This window comes from Zea mays, chromosome 7 (assembly GCF_902167145.1).
Source record: "Zea mays cultivar B73 chromosome 7, Zm-B73-REFERENCE-NAM-5.0, whole genome shotgun sequence".
Lineage (NCBI taxonomy): Eukaryota > Viridiplantae > Streptophyta > Magnoliopsida > Poales > Poaceae > Zea > Zea mays.
The window spans coordinates 154,296,529-154,314,928 of NC_050102.1; the positions used below are offsets into that span (position 1 = coordinate 154,296,529).

The 18,400-nt window shown below is 49.8% G+C and overlaps 1 long non-coding RNA gene across 1 annotated transcript in view; it reads left to right on the forward strand.

Annotated features, from left to right (window-relative positions):
• Positions 1 to 7,031, forward strand: part of LOC109940917 (uncharacterized) — a 28,370-nt gene extending 21,339 nt beyond the window's left edge. Inside the window, exon 3 of the long non-coding RNA XR_002263656.1 lies at positions 6,732 to 7,031. This is a non-coding gene — a long non-coding RNA (uncharacterized lncRNA). The remainder of the gene's footprint in view (positions 1 to 6,731) is intronic.
• Positions 7,032 to 18,400: the final 11,369 nt, after the last annotated feature.

Below are 18,400 nucleotides of genomic sequence, written 5' to 3' on the forward strand. Positions count from 1 at the left end.
TGACCCCGTTGGGGCCCGACATCTTGAGCTTCAGGTAGGTGTAGTTGGGGACGGCCATGAACTTCTCGTAACATGGCCTCCCTAGTACGGCGTGGTAGGTTCCTCGGAACCCGACCACCTCGAACGTCAGGGTCTCCCTTCGGAAGTTGGAGGGTGTCCCGAAGCTGACGGGGAGGTCGAGTCGCCCGAGGGGCTGGACGCGCTTCCCAGGGATGATCCCGTGGAAGGGCGCAGCGCCTGCTCGGACGGAGGACAGATCGATGCGCAGGAGCTTGAGGGTCTCGGTGTAAATGATGTTGAGGCAGCTGCCCCCATCCATCAGGACCTTGGTGAGCCTGACATTGCCGACAACGGGGTCGACGACGAGCGGGTATTTCCTCGGGCTCGGCACATGGTCGGGGTGGTCGGCCTGGTCGAAGGTGATGGGCTTGTCGGACTAGTCTAGGTAGACTGGCGTCGCCACCTTCACCGAGCAGACCTCCCGGCGCTCTTGCTTGCGATGCCGAGCCGAGGCATTCGCCGCATGCCCTCCATAGATCATGAAGCAGTCGCGGACCTCGGGGAACTCTCCTGCTTGGTGATCTTCGTTCTTGTCGTCGTCGCGGGCCCTGCCACCCTCGGCGGGTGGCCCGGCCCTGTGGAAGTGACGCCGAAGCATAATGCACTCCTCGAGGGTGTGCTTGACGGGCCCCTGATGGTAGGGGCACGGCTCCTTGAGCATCTTGTCGAAGAGGTTCGCACCTCCAGGGGGCTTCCGAGGGTTCTTGTACTCGGCGGCGGCGACAAGGTCCGCGTCAGCGGCGTCGCGTTTCGATTGCAACTTCTTCTTGCCTTTCTTCTTGGCGCCGCGCGGAGCAGACACCTCGGGAGCCTCTTCCGATGGGCGGCCCTGGGGCTGCTTGTCCTTTCGGAAGATAGCCTCGACCGCCTCCTGGCCAGAGGCGAACTTGGTGGCGATGTCCATCAGCTCGCTCGCCCTGGTGGGGGTCTTGCGACCCAGCTTGCTCACCAGGTCGCGGCAAGTGGTGCCGGCGAGGAACGCGCTGATGACATCCGAGTCGGTGATGTTGGGCAGCTCGGTGCGCTGCTTCGAGAATCGCCGGATGTAGTCCCGGAGCGACTCCCCCGGCTGTTGCCGGCAGCTTCGAAGGTCCCAGGAATTCCCGGGGCGCACGTATGTGCCCTGGAAATTCCCAGCGAAGGCTTGGACCAAGTCGTCCCAGTTGGAGATCTGCCCCGGAGGCAGGTGCTCCAACCAGGCGCGAGCAGTGTCGGAGAGGAACAGGGGGAGGTTACGGATGATGAGGTTGTCGTCGTCCGTCCCACCCAGTTGGCAGGCAAGGCGGTAGTCCGCGAGCCACAGTTCCGGTCTCGTTTCCCCCGAGTACTTCGTGATAGTAGTCGGGGGTCGGAACTGGGTCGGGAATGGCGCCCGTCGGATGGCCCGACTGAAGGCCTGCGGACCGGGTGGTTCGGGCGAGGGACTCCGATCCTCCCCGCTGTCGTAGCGCCCCCCACGCCTGGGGTGGTAGCCTCGGCGCACCCTTTCGTCGAGGTGGGCTCGACGGTCGCGTCGATGGTGCTCGTTGCCGAGGTGGCCCGGGGCCGCAGGCGCGGTGTTGCGCGTGCGCCCGGTGTAGACCGAGGCTTCCCGCATGAATCGGGAAGTCGCGGCATGAGGTTCCGAGGGATATCCTTGCCTTCGGGAGGCAGTGCTCTCGGCCCATCGGGCCGCAGCGCCTTCCAGGAGATTCTTGAGCTCTCCCTGGATTCGCCGACCCTCGGTGGTTGATGGCTCCGGCATCGCGCGGAGGAGCATCGCTGCGGCTGCCAGGTTCTGACCAACCCCGCTGGATGCGGGCGGCGGCCTGACCCTGACATCGTTGGCGACGCGGTGCTGGAGACCTTGGGGCAGGTGACGTATTTCTCCGGCCAGGGGTTGGTCCGCCCATACCTGCCCGACGTCCCGACGGATCGGCTCAAGCGCTCCTGTTCCCTCGTTGAGCCTGGCCTGCGCCTCGCGGACTTGCTCGAGTTGTGGGTCGTAACCCCCCGCCGGAGCGGGGACCACAGCTAGCTCCCGTGGGATGTCGGCGCGAGGCACCGGCCTAGGAAGATCACCGTCCTCCGGCATGCCGAGACGGTTGCCTTCGGAGGGATCCCCTAGCTCGATGTGGAAACATTCGCGGCTTGGGCCGCAGCTCTCGTCGCCAAGGCTGCGGCTTCCGTCGGAACAGTCGGATAGGCAGTAGTCACATGCGGTCATGAAGTCCCGCATGGCACTGGGGTTGCCAAGTCCGGAGAAATCCCAACCGACGCTGGGGTCGTCATCTTCCTTGGACCCAGAGGGCCCGTAGGTCGAGACGTCCGTCAGCCGGTCCCAAGGCGACCGTATACGAAACCCCAGTGGGGTTGCACTCGCCTCAATGAGAGCGCCCGCCAAAGCGAGGTCGTTTGGCGGGTTGAGGCCGAGTCGAAATGACGTAAGATGGGAGTTAGTCAGTACCTTTTGGTCGACGAGGAGCGACGTAGTCGCATCGGGGACTGGTTGCACCGTCATCTCAGGTACGAGGGCGACGTCCTGCAGGCTTTCCGCGAGCGCGCCGGCGTCGTCTTCTTGCTCGGGGTCAGCGTGTCGCGGGGGGACGGCGCTTGCCTTCGTCTTGAACGCGAGGTCGACGTCCGGCGTGCCTTCCGTCGGGGCGTCGGGGGCGTCGATTCGCTCGACGGCCAACGAAGCGCGGCCTCCCGCTTGGCCTTGATGGCCCCGCCACCTCCTCCGTTGGCGGGGGAGAGAACGGAGCGAGCTCGAATGTTGTTCTTCCACCACGCGGGGAAGGTGTCGTCGATTCCACCGCCGGCGAGCGGGTTGTCGGCCGCCATTGTCGTTGTCGCGCGGCGGTGGAAGAAGTATCATGTCGTAGCTGCTGTCGAAGGACATGAACTCAAGAGTCCCGAAACGAAGCACCGCCCCGAGCCGGAGAGGTTGTTGGAGATTGCCCATCTGGAGCTTGACGGGGAGCTGTTCGTCAGCACACAGCAGGCCCCTACCTGGCGCGCCAACTGTCGGCGTTTCGAGACAGGGGGGTCCCAAAGCCGACGAGTGAGTGTGCTGCGTGCCCCAGCCCAGATGGGTCGAGCGCGTGGGCGAGCGCGAAGGGGGGAGAGGCGAGGTGGCCGGAGTCGAGCGTGAGAGAGGTGGAAGTCCCGCGGCCTTCGTGTTCGTCCCGCGCCCAGGTCGGGTGCGCTTGCAGTAGGGGGGTTACAAGCGTCCACGCGGGTGAGGGAAGCGAGCGGCCCCAAGAGAGCGCCTGTCCCGTCCTCGGTCCCGCGCGGCCAACCCTCTCTAAGAAGGCCCTGGTCCTCCCTTTTATAGTCGTAAGGAGAGGATCCAGGTGTACAATGGGGGGTGTAGCAGAGTGCTACGTGTCTAGCGGAGAGAGAGCTAGCGCCCTAGGTACATGCCAATGTGGCAGCCGGAGAGGTCTTGGCACCTTGCTGGCGTGATGTCGTGGCTGTCGGAGGTGCGGCGGAGCCTGGCGGAGGGACAGCTGTTGGAGCGGTCGAGTCCTTGCTGACGTCGCCCTGCTTCCGTAAGAGAGCTGGGGGCCGCCGTCGTCACAGAGCTTGTGGAGCGCCATCATTGCCCATCCGGCGGAGCGGGCCGGATGGGACGTCGGTCTTGTTCTCCGTGACCCGAGTCGATTCGGGGTAGGACGATGATGACGCTTCCTATTGACGTGGCGGGTCTGTGCCCTAGGCGGGGTGACGTGGGGGCTCCTCCGAAGCCGAGGTTGAGTCTGTCTTCTGTTGCCGAGGCCGAGTCCGAGCCATGGGGTCGGGCGAAGCGGAGGTCGTTTGGCCGAGGCCAGGGCGGAGTCCGAGCCCTGGGGTCGGGCGAGGCGGAGTTTCGTCGTCTTCCGGGTCTTAGCTCGAGTCCGAGCCCTGGGGTCGGGCGGAGCGGAGTTCGCCGTCTTCCGGGTCTTAGCCCGAGTCCGAGCCCTGGGGTCGGGCGGAGCGGAGTTCGCCGTCTTCCGGGTCTTAGCCCGAGTCCGAGCCCTGGGGTCGGGCGGAGCGAAGTTCGCCGTCTTCCGGGTCTTAGCCCGAGTCCGAGCCCTGGGGTCGGGCGGAGCGGAGTTCGCCGTCTTCCGGGTCTTAGCCCGAGTCCGAGCCCTGGGGTCGGGCGGAGCGGAGTTCGTCGTGGCGCCTTTGGCAAGGCCTGACTGTCTGTCTGACTCACTCTTTGCGTTAAATGCTCCTGCAACTCGGTCAGTCGGTGTGGCGATTTAGTCAGGGTCGCTTCTGAGCGAAGCCAAGGCCTCGGGCGAGCCGGTGATGTGTCCGCCGTAAAAAGGGGGGCCTCGGGCGAGACGGAAGTCTCTCGAGGTCGGCTGCCCTTGGCCGAGGCTAGGCTCGGGTGAAGCGTGATCGAGTCACTCGTGTGGACTGATCCCTGACTTAATCGTACCCATCAGGCCTTTGCAGCTTTATGCTGATGGGGGTTACCAGCTGAGAATTAGGCGTCTTGAGGGTACCCCTAATTATGGTCCCCGACAGGAGGTTAGAGCAGCTATTTTTGAGATGGAAAATAATAAGGCCCCTGGCCTGATGGATTCCCAGCATAATTCTATCAGGCCTTTTGGGATACGTTAAAATATGATTTAATGGCTTTGTTTAGGGACTTTCATGATAATATGCTGCCTTTACATAGCCTTACTTTTGGAACTATAATTCTTCTCCCGAAAAGTAAAGAGTCTGTTGCGATCCAACAATATAGACCCATTTGCTTGTTGAATGTAAGTTTCAAAATATTCACAAAAGTGGCAACAAATAGAATTTCCACAATTGCACAAAAGATAATTGGACCTACACAGACCGCTTTTATTCCGGGTAGGAACATTATGGAGGGAGTGGCAGTCTTACATGAGACTATTCATGAACTGCATCGAAAGAAGCAAAATGGGGTAATTCTCAAGATAGACTTTGAGAAGGCTTATGATAAAGTGAGGTGGAGTTTTGTTCATCAAACGTTGCGGATGAAAGGTTTCTCAGATAAATGGTGCTCTTGGATTAATGCTTTCATTAGGGGTGGTCATGGAAATCAAAACAAATGATGAGGTGGGACAGTTTTTCAAACGAAAAAGGGGCTGCGACAAGGTGATCCCTTATCTCCTCTCTTGTTTAATATTGTAGTTGACATGTTGGCTATATTAACCAATAGAGCAAAACAAGTGGGTCAATTATCTGGCTTGGTGCCACATTTGGTGGATGGTGGCTTGTCGATTCTCCAATATGCGGATGACACCATTCTGTTTATGGTTCACGATTTTGAGAAAGCAGTGAATATGAAAATGCTTTTATGTGCTTTTGACAGTTATCAGGGCTCAAAATCAATTTCCACAAAAGTGAGGTTTATTGCTTTGGAGAAGCAAAAAACTCACGAACAGCAATATGCACAGCTATTTGGTTGCAGAAAAGGGGACTACCCGTTTAGATATTTAGGTTTACCAATGCACTATAGAAAACTAAGTATGTCAGATTGGAAGATAATCGAGAACAAATTCGAAAAGAAATTATCCAGCTAGAAAGGGAAATACATGTCTGTGGGTGGAGGGCTAGTTCTTATTAACTCTACCCTTACAAGCCTTGCGATGTTTATGATGTCTTTTTTTGAGATTCCAAGAGGTGTTTTGGAAAAAATAGACTATTACAGATCGTGGTTTTTTGGCAAGGGGAGGATAATAAGAAAAAGTATAGACTCACCAAGTGGAGTATCATCTGTCAACCAAGGGAGGTGGGGGTTTAGGGGTGAAAAACATTGATGCACAAAACAAATGCATCTTAAGCAAATGGTTGTTTAAACTCCTAAATGAGGAGGGTTTATGGCAAACCATGTTGCGGAGGAAATACTTGCAACAACATACATTATCACAAGCTCAACTTAGACCCTCTGATTCGCATTTCTGGAAGGGGCTTCTGAAAGTTAGAGACAACTTCCTAAACTTTGGATCCATTCAACTTAACAATGGCACGCATATTAGGTTTTGGGAGGACAAATGGTTGAGGATATGCATCCTAAAAGAAATATACCCGCAACTATATGCTTTTGTTCGACGAAAAAATGTGGTGGTTGCTAATATCTTCCAAACCATTCCGCTGAATATTTCTTTTCATCGAGGTCTAGTGGGGCAGCTACGTGAACAATGGTTGGATTTAGTGGCTCACCTTGTTCATGTTCGATTAAACACAACGAGTGACATGTTTCGTTGGGACTTGTCAGCGGATGGATCCTTTAGTGTTCATTCGATGTACAAGGGGCTAATAACTAATGTCAATGTGGCATGGCACAAAGACATTTGGAAGGCTAAGATGCCTTTGAAGATTAAAATCTTCATGTGGTATTTACATAGTGGTGTTGTACTTACCAAAGATAATTTACTCAAGCGTAATTGGAAGGGAAATGCAAAATGTTCTTTTTGTACACAGAATGAGACAATTGATCATCTTTTTTCCACTGCCAACTTGCTAAATTTATTTGGCGTTTAGTTCGAATCAGATGTGGTGTCCGTCCACCAAACAATATTAGACATATCTTTGGTTCTTGGTTAACTGGTCTGGACAATAGAAAGAGAAGTCACTTTATTCTAGCAGCTTCGGTTATATGTTGGGCAATCTGGATGAGCAGGAATGATGCAGTGTTTGATAATGCTCCAATAAAATCTTCTTTGCAGGTGGTTTTTCGGGCTACGCATTGGCTCCAGTTCTGAGCTCAACTACAACTTAGACAGGATGATCAAGAACTAATAATCAAGGCATGACGTAGATTGGAGGAGTTGGTAATGCAGATTTTTAGACATCATGGATGGGGATCTGCATTTAGACTTTGTCTTTAATCTCGTTTCGCCACACTATGTTTTGCCTTTCTTTGAGTTTTCAGATAGTGTTGTTTCTATCTGAGTCTGTAATAATTCGGCTATAGTCTCTTTGAGACAAAGGCCAGGAACTTTGAATTCCCATTATCTAAAAAAATAGCATGCCCAGAACGAGCGCAGAGTGTTCAAATTTCTAGACAGCAAGTAAAAACTAAATGGACTCCGGAAGAATCGTAGCACACCGAAAATTATTTTTTTTTTGTTTCAGTTATGAAAGAATCACAACCTGCTAAAAAAGCAATTGTTTACAATCTACAAGAATCATGTTCCTACATTACATATACAAATGAAACCCAGAAGTAACAAGCACAAAATTTTGTGGCAATTTCTGATGTACATGAGTTCTAGCTTAAAAATGGTCCATTTAAGTAAACCACAGTTCTAAACTATTATATATTGGGAAAAACCCTAACCCTAGCTGGGTTGGGAGATGTATTTATAATAAGAGTATTTGGGCCTAGGCCCATTATAGAGGGATGAGACTAAACCCTAATACAGTTCTAACACCCCTGTAGTCACAACTCTATCATGTACAGACGTCGAGACTGGACCGAAAGTCGAGTAAGACACTGGATGATAGGCCCTTGGTGAAGATGTCGGTGAACTGCAGCGTTGTGGGGACGCTGAGGACCCGAACGTCGCCCGCTGCGACACACTCCCGGACGAAGTGCAGGTCGATCTCCACATGCTTCATGCGCTGATGTTGCACGGGGTTGGTGGAGAGGTAGACAGCGCTGACGTTGTCGCAGTAGACAAGGGTGACGCGCTGGAGGGGGCTGTAGAGCTCGTGGAGGAGCTGGCGCATCCAGGATGTCTCAGCCACGCCGTTAGCCACAGCGCGGTGTTCGGCCTCGGCGCTAGAGCAGGAGACGACGGGCTGACGTTTGACAACCCAAGAGATGAGGTTGGCGCCCAGAAGTATGGCATAGTCGTAGGTGGAGCGTCGTGTGTCGGGGCAGCCAGCCTAGTCAGCATCGGTGTAGACCACAAGTTCCAACGTCGAGGATGGTCGGAGGAGGAGGCCATAGTCGAGGGAGCCTCTTTAGGTAGAGCAGAATCTGCTTGAGAGCGGTGAGGTGGGGCTCCCATGGTGTATGCATATGAAGGCACACCTGCTGAATGACGTAGGTGATGTCTGGCCGGGAGAAGGTGAGGTACTGGAGCGCGCTTGTCAGGCTCCTATAAGACGTCACGCCGGCGAGTACTGGAGCGCGCCTGTCAGGCTCCTGTAAGACGTCGCGCCGGCGACCGGGGGCCCGTCATCCTCAGTGAGCTTCGCCTGAGTGTCGACAGGCGTGGAGCAGGGCTTGCAGTCAGACATGCCAGCCCACTCCAAAATGTCGATGGCGTACTGACGTTGGTGCAAGAAGAGACCCTGGGGCCGGCGTTCAGCAGTGATGCCGAGGAAGTGGTGGAGAGGCCCCAGATCTTTCATCGCGAACTCCCGCTGGAGGGCGACGATTGTGCGCTGCAGGATATCAGCGTTGGAGGCCGTGAGCACAATGTCGTCGACGTAGAGGAGTAGGTAGACGATGTCCTCGCCCCGCTGGGAGATGAACAGGGAAGTGCCCGACTTGGCCTCGACGAAGCCGATGGAGTCCAAATAGGTGGCAAAGTGGTTGTACCAGGCCCGCGGTGTCTGCTTGAGGGCATAGAGTGAGCGGTTCAGCCGGCAGACTAGGTCCGGGTTGGCGGCATCGATGAAGCCGGTGTGCTGGCTGCAGTAGACAGTCTCCGTCACAGTGCCATGAAGGAAGGCGTTCTTGACGTCGAGCTGGTGGATCGCCCAGTTCCGGGAGAGGGCAAGGGAGAGGATGGTGCGGACGGTGGTGAACTTGACGACAGGACTGAAGGTCTCATCGTAGTCCACGCCGGGTCGCTCGGTGAAGCCCTAAAGAACCCAGCGGGCCTTGTAGCGGTCAAGGGAGCCATCCGAAGTCAGCTTGTGGCGAAAGAGCCACTTGCCAGTGACCACATTAGTGTCGGGCAGGCGTGGCACCAGGTCCCAGGTGTGGTTGGCTAGCAGGGCCGTGTACTCCTCCTCCATGGCCCGACGGCCGACACTAGTCAGGGTCGGCGAGAGCGGTGCGATAGAGGAGGGGACCGAGTGTAATGCCCAAAATTGTAAAACATAAGAATAAGTTGATCTTCTTGATTGGTTTGCCATCTCATCATTATAACATGGGATTAACCCTAATCAAAAGGACAAGATATCTAATAAAAGAATATTTAATGCATCATGTTGGAATTTTTGTTTTTGCATTAAGCAATGGTCATAAATATATTAATAAAAATAGGATAATAGTTTGAGATGTGGATTGAACCCCAAATAAAAATTTGAGTTTGAAAATAAGAGAAGGAAAGAAATGAGAAAATACTACATAAAATAAAATAAAAATAAGAATAAATATCTTTCATGCTGGTGTTGGGACTTGTTCTCAAATGCTATGAATTAAGAACAAGACAACACAAAAGTTAATGGTTAAAGACCTTCGTCCTTCGAAGCATTATTTCCCTTAAGATATAATGATCTTCGGATGAAGGTCATGAAGGACGTACCTTCATCATCTCAATAAACAATGGAAAACATGATCATATGACACATAAAAAACATGAATAATCATATGATATCATTTAGACATTTTTATTATATAATCATGAATAAACATGGATAATATTGAATTACATTTATACCTTCGGCTTGACAGAAGGTGAGAATTCGAGTGTGACGTGCGAGTGAATGCAAGTCAGCATGAACAGTACAGGGGTACTGTTCATCTATTTATAGGCACAGGACGCAGCCTGTGAGAAATTGCATTCATGCCCTTTACAAATGCTTACAATCATAATACAAGCTATCACGGGTCGATTGGTCATTTCATCTTTACGTCGGTTCACTCCTTCGTCTTGAGACATGCCACTATGCCGAAGCTTTATGGATGATAGCTTCGGCACTACTTTTGAGAGGATCTACCGAAGGTGTTTCTTCTTACAGGATCTTCGGCAACGAAGCATACCCCCAACAGTAGCCCCTTCGCGGTGCTAGATCGTTTTTCGTAACGAGCTTGATCCATGAAAAAGTCTCGTAGGCTTCGGAATGCTGAAGGTCCGAAAAACACCTTCCCTGAGCTCGTTGCCGAGAAACGATTAAAATATTCCAAGCGCGAGTTGGCCCCACCATGCGGTGGGTAGACGCGTCCTGGCGATTCACCTTCTTGGGTTCTGTGGCCCACCATTCAGTGGGTGCGGGTGACTGTTCGTCCGGTGCGGAAGACTTGACGATTCACCTTCCCACCTGTGGCACTATATAAATAGACGGGTAGGTGTGAAGTTACCACAGCATTCATTGCTATTGCACTGTTTTGCTGCCAAAAATTTGACCATAGCCGAAGCTTGTTCATCGCATTCAACCAAAGCACCGCTGTTGGTTTTGCTTTGTCACAAGAGGAAGAGCTTCGGAAAAATTAAAAAAGTCAACAACTTCATAAAAAATTGTGAGGAATCCATCAAATGGCAAGGGTACGCTCCACTGCCAGGGTTACACGTGATGGAGAAGAAGCCGAAGCTGCTGAAACCGCTCCAATTTCCGAAGTGATGAAGCGGTCGGGGCTGGTAGCGCCAGAGGATGTTTCTAACGAAGGTGCACCTGCCGCTGAAGCTGAGCAGATTGGTGCTGAAGAAGGTGAATCTGAAGATGATTATAGTGTCATGCCATCTAAACCCAGCCACCTGGAGTTTGGAAGGTCCACTGTTACCGAAGATGATATGACTAAGTTGATGAAGTTAGGCTATTTCAGCGAAGCCAAAAAGGAACTAATTCGCTTTGGCGGAGAGGAAATTACTCCGAAGGCAGAAAAGGATGAGGTAGTAGTCTTTAAAAGCTTCTTTAAAGCAGGATTAAGATTTCCTTTGAATGAGATGATTGCGGATGTTTTGGGGAATTTTGGGATTTATCTTCATCAGCTAACTCCTAACGCCATCGTTAGGCTTAGCATCTACATCTGAGCTCTCCGAAGCCAAGGGGCAGAACCGCTTGCCGAAGGCTTATGCCGGGCACATGAGCTTCATTATCAGACAAAAGCTAGAGAAGATGGGCTGCAAAAAACTTCGGATGCTATAATTTTGCTTATCACAAAGATGTGAAGACTCCAGTTATCAGCTATCGTACCAAATGGCCAGCTGGCTGGAAGACTGAATGGTTTTATGTCAAATTTGATGAGAAAAAGGAGAAGCTGGTTCAAAGCCCATTAGAATTAATCTTCGAAGAGACTAGGCCCCAATGCAACATGGCACCGGAGAGTCCATGCCAGATTGCACTAGGCGAATTTCGAGTTATTGCGGAGCACATTGGTACTAGGGATCTGGTGCAAGAATTATTAGCTTTTAGAGTATTCCCGATTTTGAAAGAATGGGACATGCCGAAGCTCAAAGAGAAAAAGAAAGATAAGGAACTTGTTCGGTTGCCCTATTACTATAAATTCAAGAAACACTTCAAAGAACCTTGCCAAGAATGGTTAGACATGATTGAATTTATGTGCAACGAGATCCTTGGCAACTATTCCAAAAAAGAAGATCAATTAATGACTGCAGCCTTCGGCACTCGACCGAAGCGAAGATTGAACCGAGTGATGGATGCCCTAAACTTTGAGTATCCTGACTACGAGTGTTTGGACAGAGGTGTCGAAGGACAAAAAAGAAAAAGAGTTGCTAGCGCCCTGGATAAAGAAGCTGCTAAATTGGTGAAAAAGGATGAAAAAACTTTGAAGAAAATAAAATTAAGCCCTGAGTCGAAGGTAGCTGCTTCGAAGAAAAAGAAAACTGCGGCTCTGAAGCGAAAAACGATTGATATTGGGGATGAAGCTCCTTCAACACCTCCTTCTACCGACGTGGAAGAAATTTTAAAGGTAATGACTGAATCTTTGCCTGTCAAGCTAAGTCCACTAGGGCCACATCTGACGAAGCTTTTTCAGAAGGAAAAGGAGCCTTCGGCAGCAAAGAAGCCAGATGAGCCGAAAAAATGAAGAATTATTAATGTAGTTGAAGTTATCGAGCAGACGCCGCCACTGGCATCGGCGTCAAAGACTCCAGCTATTGAGAGCACCGCTGCTGCCGAAGCTGCACCCACCGAAGCCGAAAGTGCCGAAGCTGAAACCGCTGAAGATGTAAATCTAGATGCCACACTCTCTGAAATTGATACCATGCTTCTGGATGCGGCCGCGGAAGAAGCTGCTGCAGCCGCTGAAGAGATCGCGGGCACAGTGGCTGGAAAAGGAAAGGAGAAAGCCGAGGATATTTCGGAAGAAGAGGACTTCAATTTTCAAGATATACTTGGGCAAGAATTGTCGAAGGCTAAAAAAGAAGAACTGAAAGAGTATGCTATATCTTGCGGGTACAGACCAGGTGCGTTACTCTTCGGGGGAGTCAATGAAGAAAGCTTAGGATGCCTTCGGGACCACACTGGGGTGAAGGTTGTTGGCACTATATCAAAGAGTGTTGGCCTCCCGAAGGTTGAGGCAGACCTCAGCAGGTACCGGTGGCAGCATATCGCCGGTAGTCTATTTTATGCTAACTTTAATGTAAAATTCTTAACTTTTCATTGTTTTGATATGAAGATTGTTTTCTGATGAAGCTTATTTTATCAGAGCTTACTACTGAGCAAAGTCCTGAGGATGCAACAAACCTCGAGGACAAAAACAACGAAGTTATAATTGAGGACCTGGAGAAGAAGATTAAAGACCATGAGGCTACCCTGGAGAAAAAAGACTTCGTACTTCAAATCATGGAAGGTTCACTGGCGGAGGCCCAGGCCGAAATTGCTAGATTGAATAGTGAACTCTCCATGGAAAAGAAAATTTTTGAAGCCAAACGTGAAGCTGAAGCTGAGAAAAATTCAAATTTGCGGAAATCACTGAAAGAACTTCAAGAAAGATGTGTAGACTTCAGCAAACAGTGTCTGGTGGTGCACCGGACAGTGTCCGGTGCGCCAGGCTGGACTCCGGTGAACAGGCCGCTCTCGGGAAAATTTGGCGGCGTACGGCTATAATTCATCGAACTGTCCGGTGGTGCACTGGACTGTCCGGTGAGCCAACGGCCGCCAGCGCAATGGTCGGCCGCGCAATCCGCGGGCGACGCGTGGCCCGGGCCAACGGTCGGCAGGGGGCACCGGACTGTCCGGTGTGCACCAGACAATGTCCGGTGCGCCAACTGCCACGGCGTTGCAACGGTCATCTGCACCAAATAAGGAAGGAGATCTGCACCAGACATGCTACATTGATTGTCCAGTGGTGCACTGGACTATTCGGTGCACCACCCGACAGAAGGCAACTTTGGCCTTCCTTGTTGGCCTCCAACGGCTCCTAGCTGCCTTGGGGCTATAAAAGGGACCCCTAGGCACATGGAGGAATCACCCAAGCACACTCTAAGCATTCCAAGACTTCTAGTCCTCACTTTCACGCAATCTTTCATCGTTCTTGAGATTGGAGCACTTTTCGAGTTTCAAACTCCCCGCGCGTGTTGTGTGTGCTCATCTTCTCACTTGTGTGCGTGTTTGCGGTGTGGATTTAATTCTAGTGTGCTTTGCTCTTCCCAACCTTACTCTGTGCTTTCTTTGTGATCAATCTTGTAAGGGCGAGAGGCTCCAACTTGTGGAGATTCCTCGCAAACGGGAAGAAAACTATAAGGAAGAATATCGTGGTATTCAAGTTGATCATCGGATCACTTGAAAGGGGTTGAGTGCAACCCTCGTCCATTGGGACGCCACAACGTGGAGGTAGGCAAGTGTTATACTTGGCCGAACCACGGGATAAACCATTGTGTCTCTTGTGTTGTCTTTCTCTGTGATTATTGTGTTTCGCAAGAGCTCGCTCTATAGCCACTTGGTTCTATTGCACTAACATCTTTATAACCAAGCTTGTGGCTATTTAGTATTGGATTTTTACAGGATCACCTATTCACCCCCCCCCTCTAGGTGCTCTCAATTGGTATCAAAGCCGTTCTCTTCACTTAAGGGACTAATCGCCCGAAGAGATGGATCCTAAGGGAAAGGGGATGGTGGTCAACGATAAGGAGAAGGAGTCCATCTTCAATGAGCCAAGGAACGACAAGCCCACTGACTCTGGCCCGAGTCACAAGAAGAAGGACGGGAAGAAGAAGAGGCGCATCAAGAAGATCGTCTACTACGACAGCGACGAATCTTCTTCTTCACCAAGAGACGACAACAACGAGAAAAAGAAACCGGTTAATTCAAATTTTTCATTTGATTATTATCGTATTCCTTTCAATTCCAATGCTCATTTGCTTTCAATTCCTCTTGGTAAACCTCCACACTTTGATGGAGAGGACTACTCTTTTTGGAGTCACAAAATGCGTAGTCACTTATTTTCTCTCCATCCTAGTATCTGGGAGATAGTTGAAAATGGAATGCAATTTGATAGTACGGATAACCCTATATTCATTAACGAGCAAATTCATAAAAATGCACAAGCTACCACTGTTTTGCTAGCATCTTTGTGCAGGGATGAGTACAACAAAGTAAGTGGCTTGGACAACGCCAAGCAAATCTGGGACACCCTCAAAATATCACATGAAGGAAACGACGCCACCATGATCACCAAAATGGAGTTGGTGGAGGGTGAGCTGGGAAGATTCGCGATGATCGGGGGAGAGGAGCCAACACAAACATACATCAGGCTCAAGACCCTGGTCAACAATATTAGGAGCTATGAAAGCACAAGATGGACGGACCACGATGTCATCCGACTTATGCTCAGGTCTTTTACTGTTAATGACCCTCATCTTGTGAACCTCATCCGTGAAAATCCTAGGTACACAAAGATGACGCCCGAGGAGATACTCGGAAAGTTTGTGAGCGGGCGCATGATGGTGAAAGAAGCCCGATATGTAGACGACGTGCTTAATGGTCCATTACCCGTCTACGAGCCTCAACCCGTTGCTCTCAAAGCAACAAGCAACAGGAAGGCGCTACCAAGCAAGGTGGCACAAGTTGAGGCGGTCGGGCTAAACGGAGATGAGATGGCTCTAATCATCAAGCATTTCAAGACTGCGCTAAAAGGACGCAAGGAGTATCCCAACAAGAGCAAAGCAAAGGGAAAGCGCTCCTGTTTTAAATGCGGTAAGACTGGTCATTTTATAGCATAATGCCCCGATAATAACAATGACCAGGAACAAGAAAAGCATGGGAAGAGGGAGAAGAAGAAGGCCTACAAGAAGGCAAAGGGCGAGGTGCACCTTGGCAAAGAATGGGATTCGGACTGCTCTTCTTCCGACTCCGACAATGAAGGACTTGCTGCCTCAGCCTTCAACAAGTCCTCTCTCTTCCCCAACGAACGCCACACTTGCCTCATGGCAAAGGAGAAAAAGGTAAGCGTTCGAGAAACCCCTAAGTATACTACTTCAAGCGATGAAGATTCTAGTGATGATGAAGTAGATTATACCGATTTATTTAAGGGTTTAGATAGAGCAAAAATAGATAAAATTAATGAGTTAATTGATGCTCTAAATGAAAAAGATAGATTGCTAGAGAAGCAATAGGACATTTTATATGAAGAACATGACAAATTTGTTAGTGTACAAAAGTCTCTTGCTTTAGAAACTAAAAGAAATGAAATGTTATCCTCTGAATTGTCTGTGTGCCATGAATCAATCTCTAGTTTAAAGATTTTGAATAATGATTTAAATGCTAAGCTAGAGGTAGCCAATAAATCTAGTTCATGTGTAGAACATGTTGCCATTTGTAATAGGTGTAAGGATTTTGATGTTGATGCTTGCGTTGAACACCTTACTTCTATTACCAAATTAAATGATGAGGTGGCAAGTCTTAATACTCAGCTTAAGACTTGCAAAAATGATTTTGATAAGCTAAAATTTGCTAGGGATGCCTACACCATTGGTAGACACCCCTCAATTAAGGATGGGCTTGGTTTTCGAAAGGAAGCCAAGAACTTAACAAGCCAAAAGGCTCCCATTCTCGCCAAGGAGAAAGGGAAGGCCCCTATGGCTAGTAGCGTTCAAAAGAATCATGCTTTCATGTATAATAGAAAAATTGCTAGTCATAATAGGAGATATGATCATGATGCTTGTGAGTCACATGTTGTGTTTGCTTCAAGTTCTAATTTTAATGGTAGGCCTAGGAGAAATTTTGTGTCTCATGCTCCTAGGAAAATGTGTAATAAACCTACTGTTGTCTTTCATGCTTGCAACACTACGTTTGTACTTTCATGTAAAAATGAAAAAGTGGTTGCTAGAAAATTAGGATCCAAATGCAAAGGAGACAAGGCTTGCATTTGGGTACCAAAAGCTATTGTGACTAACCTTATAGGACCCAACAAGAGTTGGGTACCTAAAACCCAAGCCTAATTTTCCTTGTAGGTTTAGGCATCCGGGGGCTCAAGCTGGATTATCGACAGCGGATGCACAAACCACATGACGGGGGAGAAGAAGATGTTCACCTCCTACGTCAAGAACAAGGATTCCCAGGATACAATCATATTTGGAGATGGGAATCAAGGCAAGGTCAAAGGTTTGGGAAAAATAGCCATCACAAGCGAGCACTCTATTTCCAATGTATTTTTAGTAGAGTCGCTAGGCTATAATCTCCTGTTTGTAAGTCAATTGTGCCACATGGGCTACAATTGTTTGTTTACAAATGTTGATGTATCTGTCTTTAGAAGGAGTGATGGTTCATTAGCGTTTAAAGGTGTACTAGATGGCAAACTCTACTTAGTTGATTTTTCGAAAGAGGAGGCCGATCTAGACGCATGCTTAATCGCTAAGACTAGTATGGGCTGGCTGTGGCATCGCCGTCTAGCACATGTTGGGATGAAGAACCTTTACAAACTTCTAAAGGGAGAGCATGTGCTAGTACTAACCAATGTATGTTTCGAAAAAGATAGACCTTGTGCAGCTTGTCAGGCAGGGAAACAGGTGGGAAGCACTCATCACAGCAAGAATGTGATGACAACATCAAGATCGCTGGAGCTTCTTCACATGGACCTCTTCGGACCCGTCGCCTACCTTAGCATCGGAAGAAGTAAGTATGGTCTAGTAATTGTTGATGATTTTTCCCACTTCACTTGGGTGTTCTTTTTGCAGGATAAATCAGAAACCCAAGGGACCCCAAAGCACTTTCTAAGGAGGGCTCAAAACGAGTTTGAGCTCAAGGTGAAAAACATAAGAAGCGACAACGGGTCCGAATTCAAGAATCTGCAAGTAGAGGAGTACCTTGAGGAAGAAGGTGTCAAGCACGAGTTCTCCGCTCCCTACACACCACAGCAAAATGGTGTGGTAGAGAGGAAGAACAGGACACTTATCAACATGGCGAGGGCGATGCTTGGAGAATTCAAGATGCCCGAGCAGTTTTGGTCGGAAGCTGTGAACACAGCTTGCCACGCCATAAACCGGCTTTACCTACATCGCCTCCTCAAGAAGACCTCCTATGAACTCCTTACCGGTAACAAACCTAATGTATCTTACTTTCGTGTATTTGGGAGCAAATGCTACATTTTGGTGAAGAAAGGTAGGCATTCCAAATTTGCTCCCAAAGTTGTAGAAGGGTTTTTACTAGGTATGACTCAAATACAAGGGCGTATAGAGTCTTCAACAAATCATCGGGTTTGGTTGAAGTCTCTAGCGACGTTGTATTTGATGAGACTAATGGCTCTCCAAGAGAGCAAGTTGATCTTGATGATGTAGATGAAGATGATGTTCCAACGGCCGCAATACACACCATGGCGATTGGAGATGTGCGACCACAGGAACAACAAGAGCAAGATCAACCTTCTTCCTCAACGATGGTGCATCCCCCAACTCAAGATGATGGACAGGTTCATCAAGAAGAGGTGTGTGATCAAGGGGGAGCACAAGAAGAATAACCTATAGAAGAAGAAGCACCACTGGCCCCTCCAACTCAAGTCCGAGCGATGATCCAACAGAATCACCCTATTGACCAGATTCTGGGTGACATAAGCAAGGGAGTAACTACTCGCTCAAGATTAGCTAACTTTTTTGAGCATTACTCGTTTGTCTCCTCTATTGAGCCTTTCAGGGTAGATGAGGCCTTGCAGGATCCGGACTAGGTGTTGGCCATGCAGGAAGAGCTCAACAACTTCAAAAGAAACGAAGTTTGGAGTCTGGTGCCACGTCCAAAGCAAAACGTTGCGGGAACCAAATGGGTGTTCCGCAATAAGCAAGACGAGCACGGGGTGGTGATAAGAAACAAGGCTCGACTTGTGGCAAAAGGTTATGCCCAAGTCGTAGGTTTGGATTTCGAGGAGACTTTTGCTCCTGTGGCTAGGCTAGAGTCCATTCGCAATCTATTAGCCTATGCCGCTCACCATTCTTTCAGGTTGTTTCAAATGGATGTGAAGAGCGCTTTCCTCTATGGGCCAATCAAGGAGGAGGTGTACGTGGAACAACCCCCTAGCTTTGAGGATGATAGGTATCCCGACCAC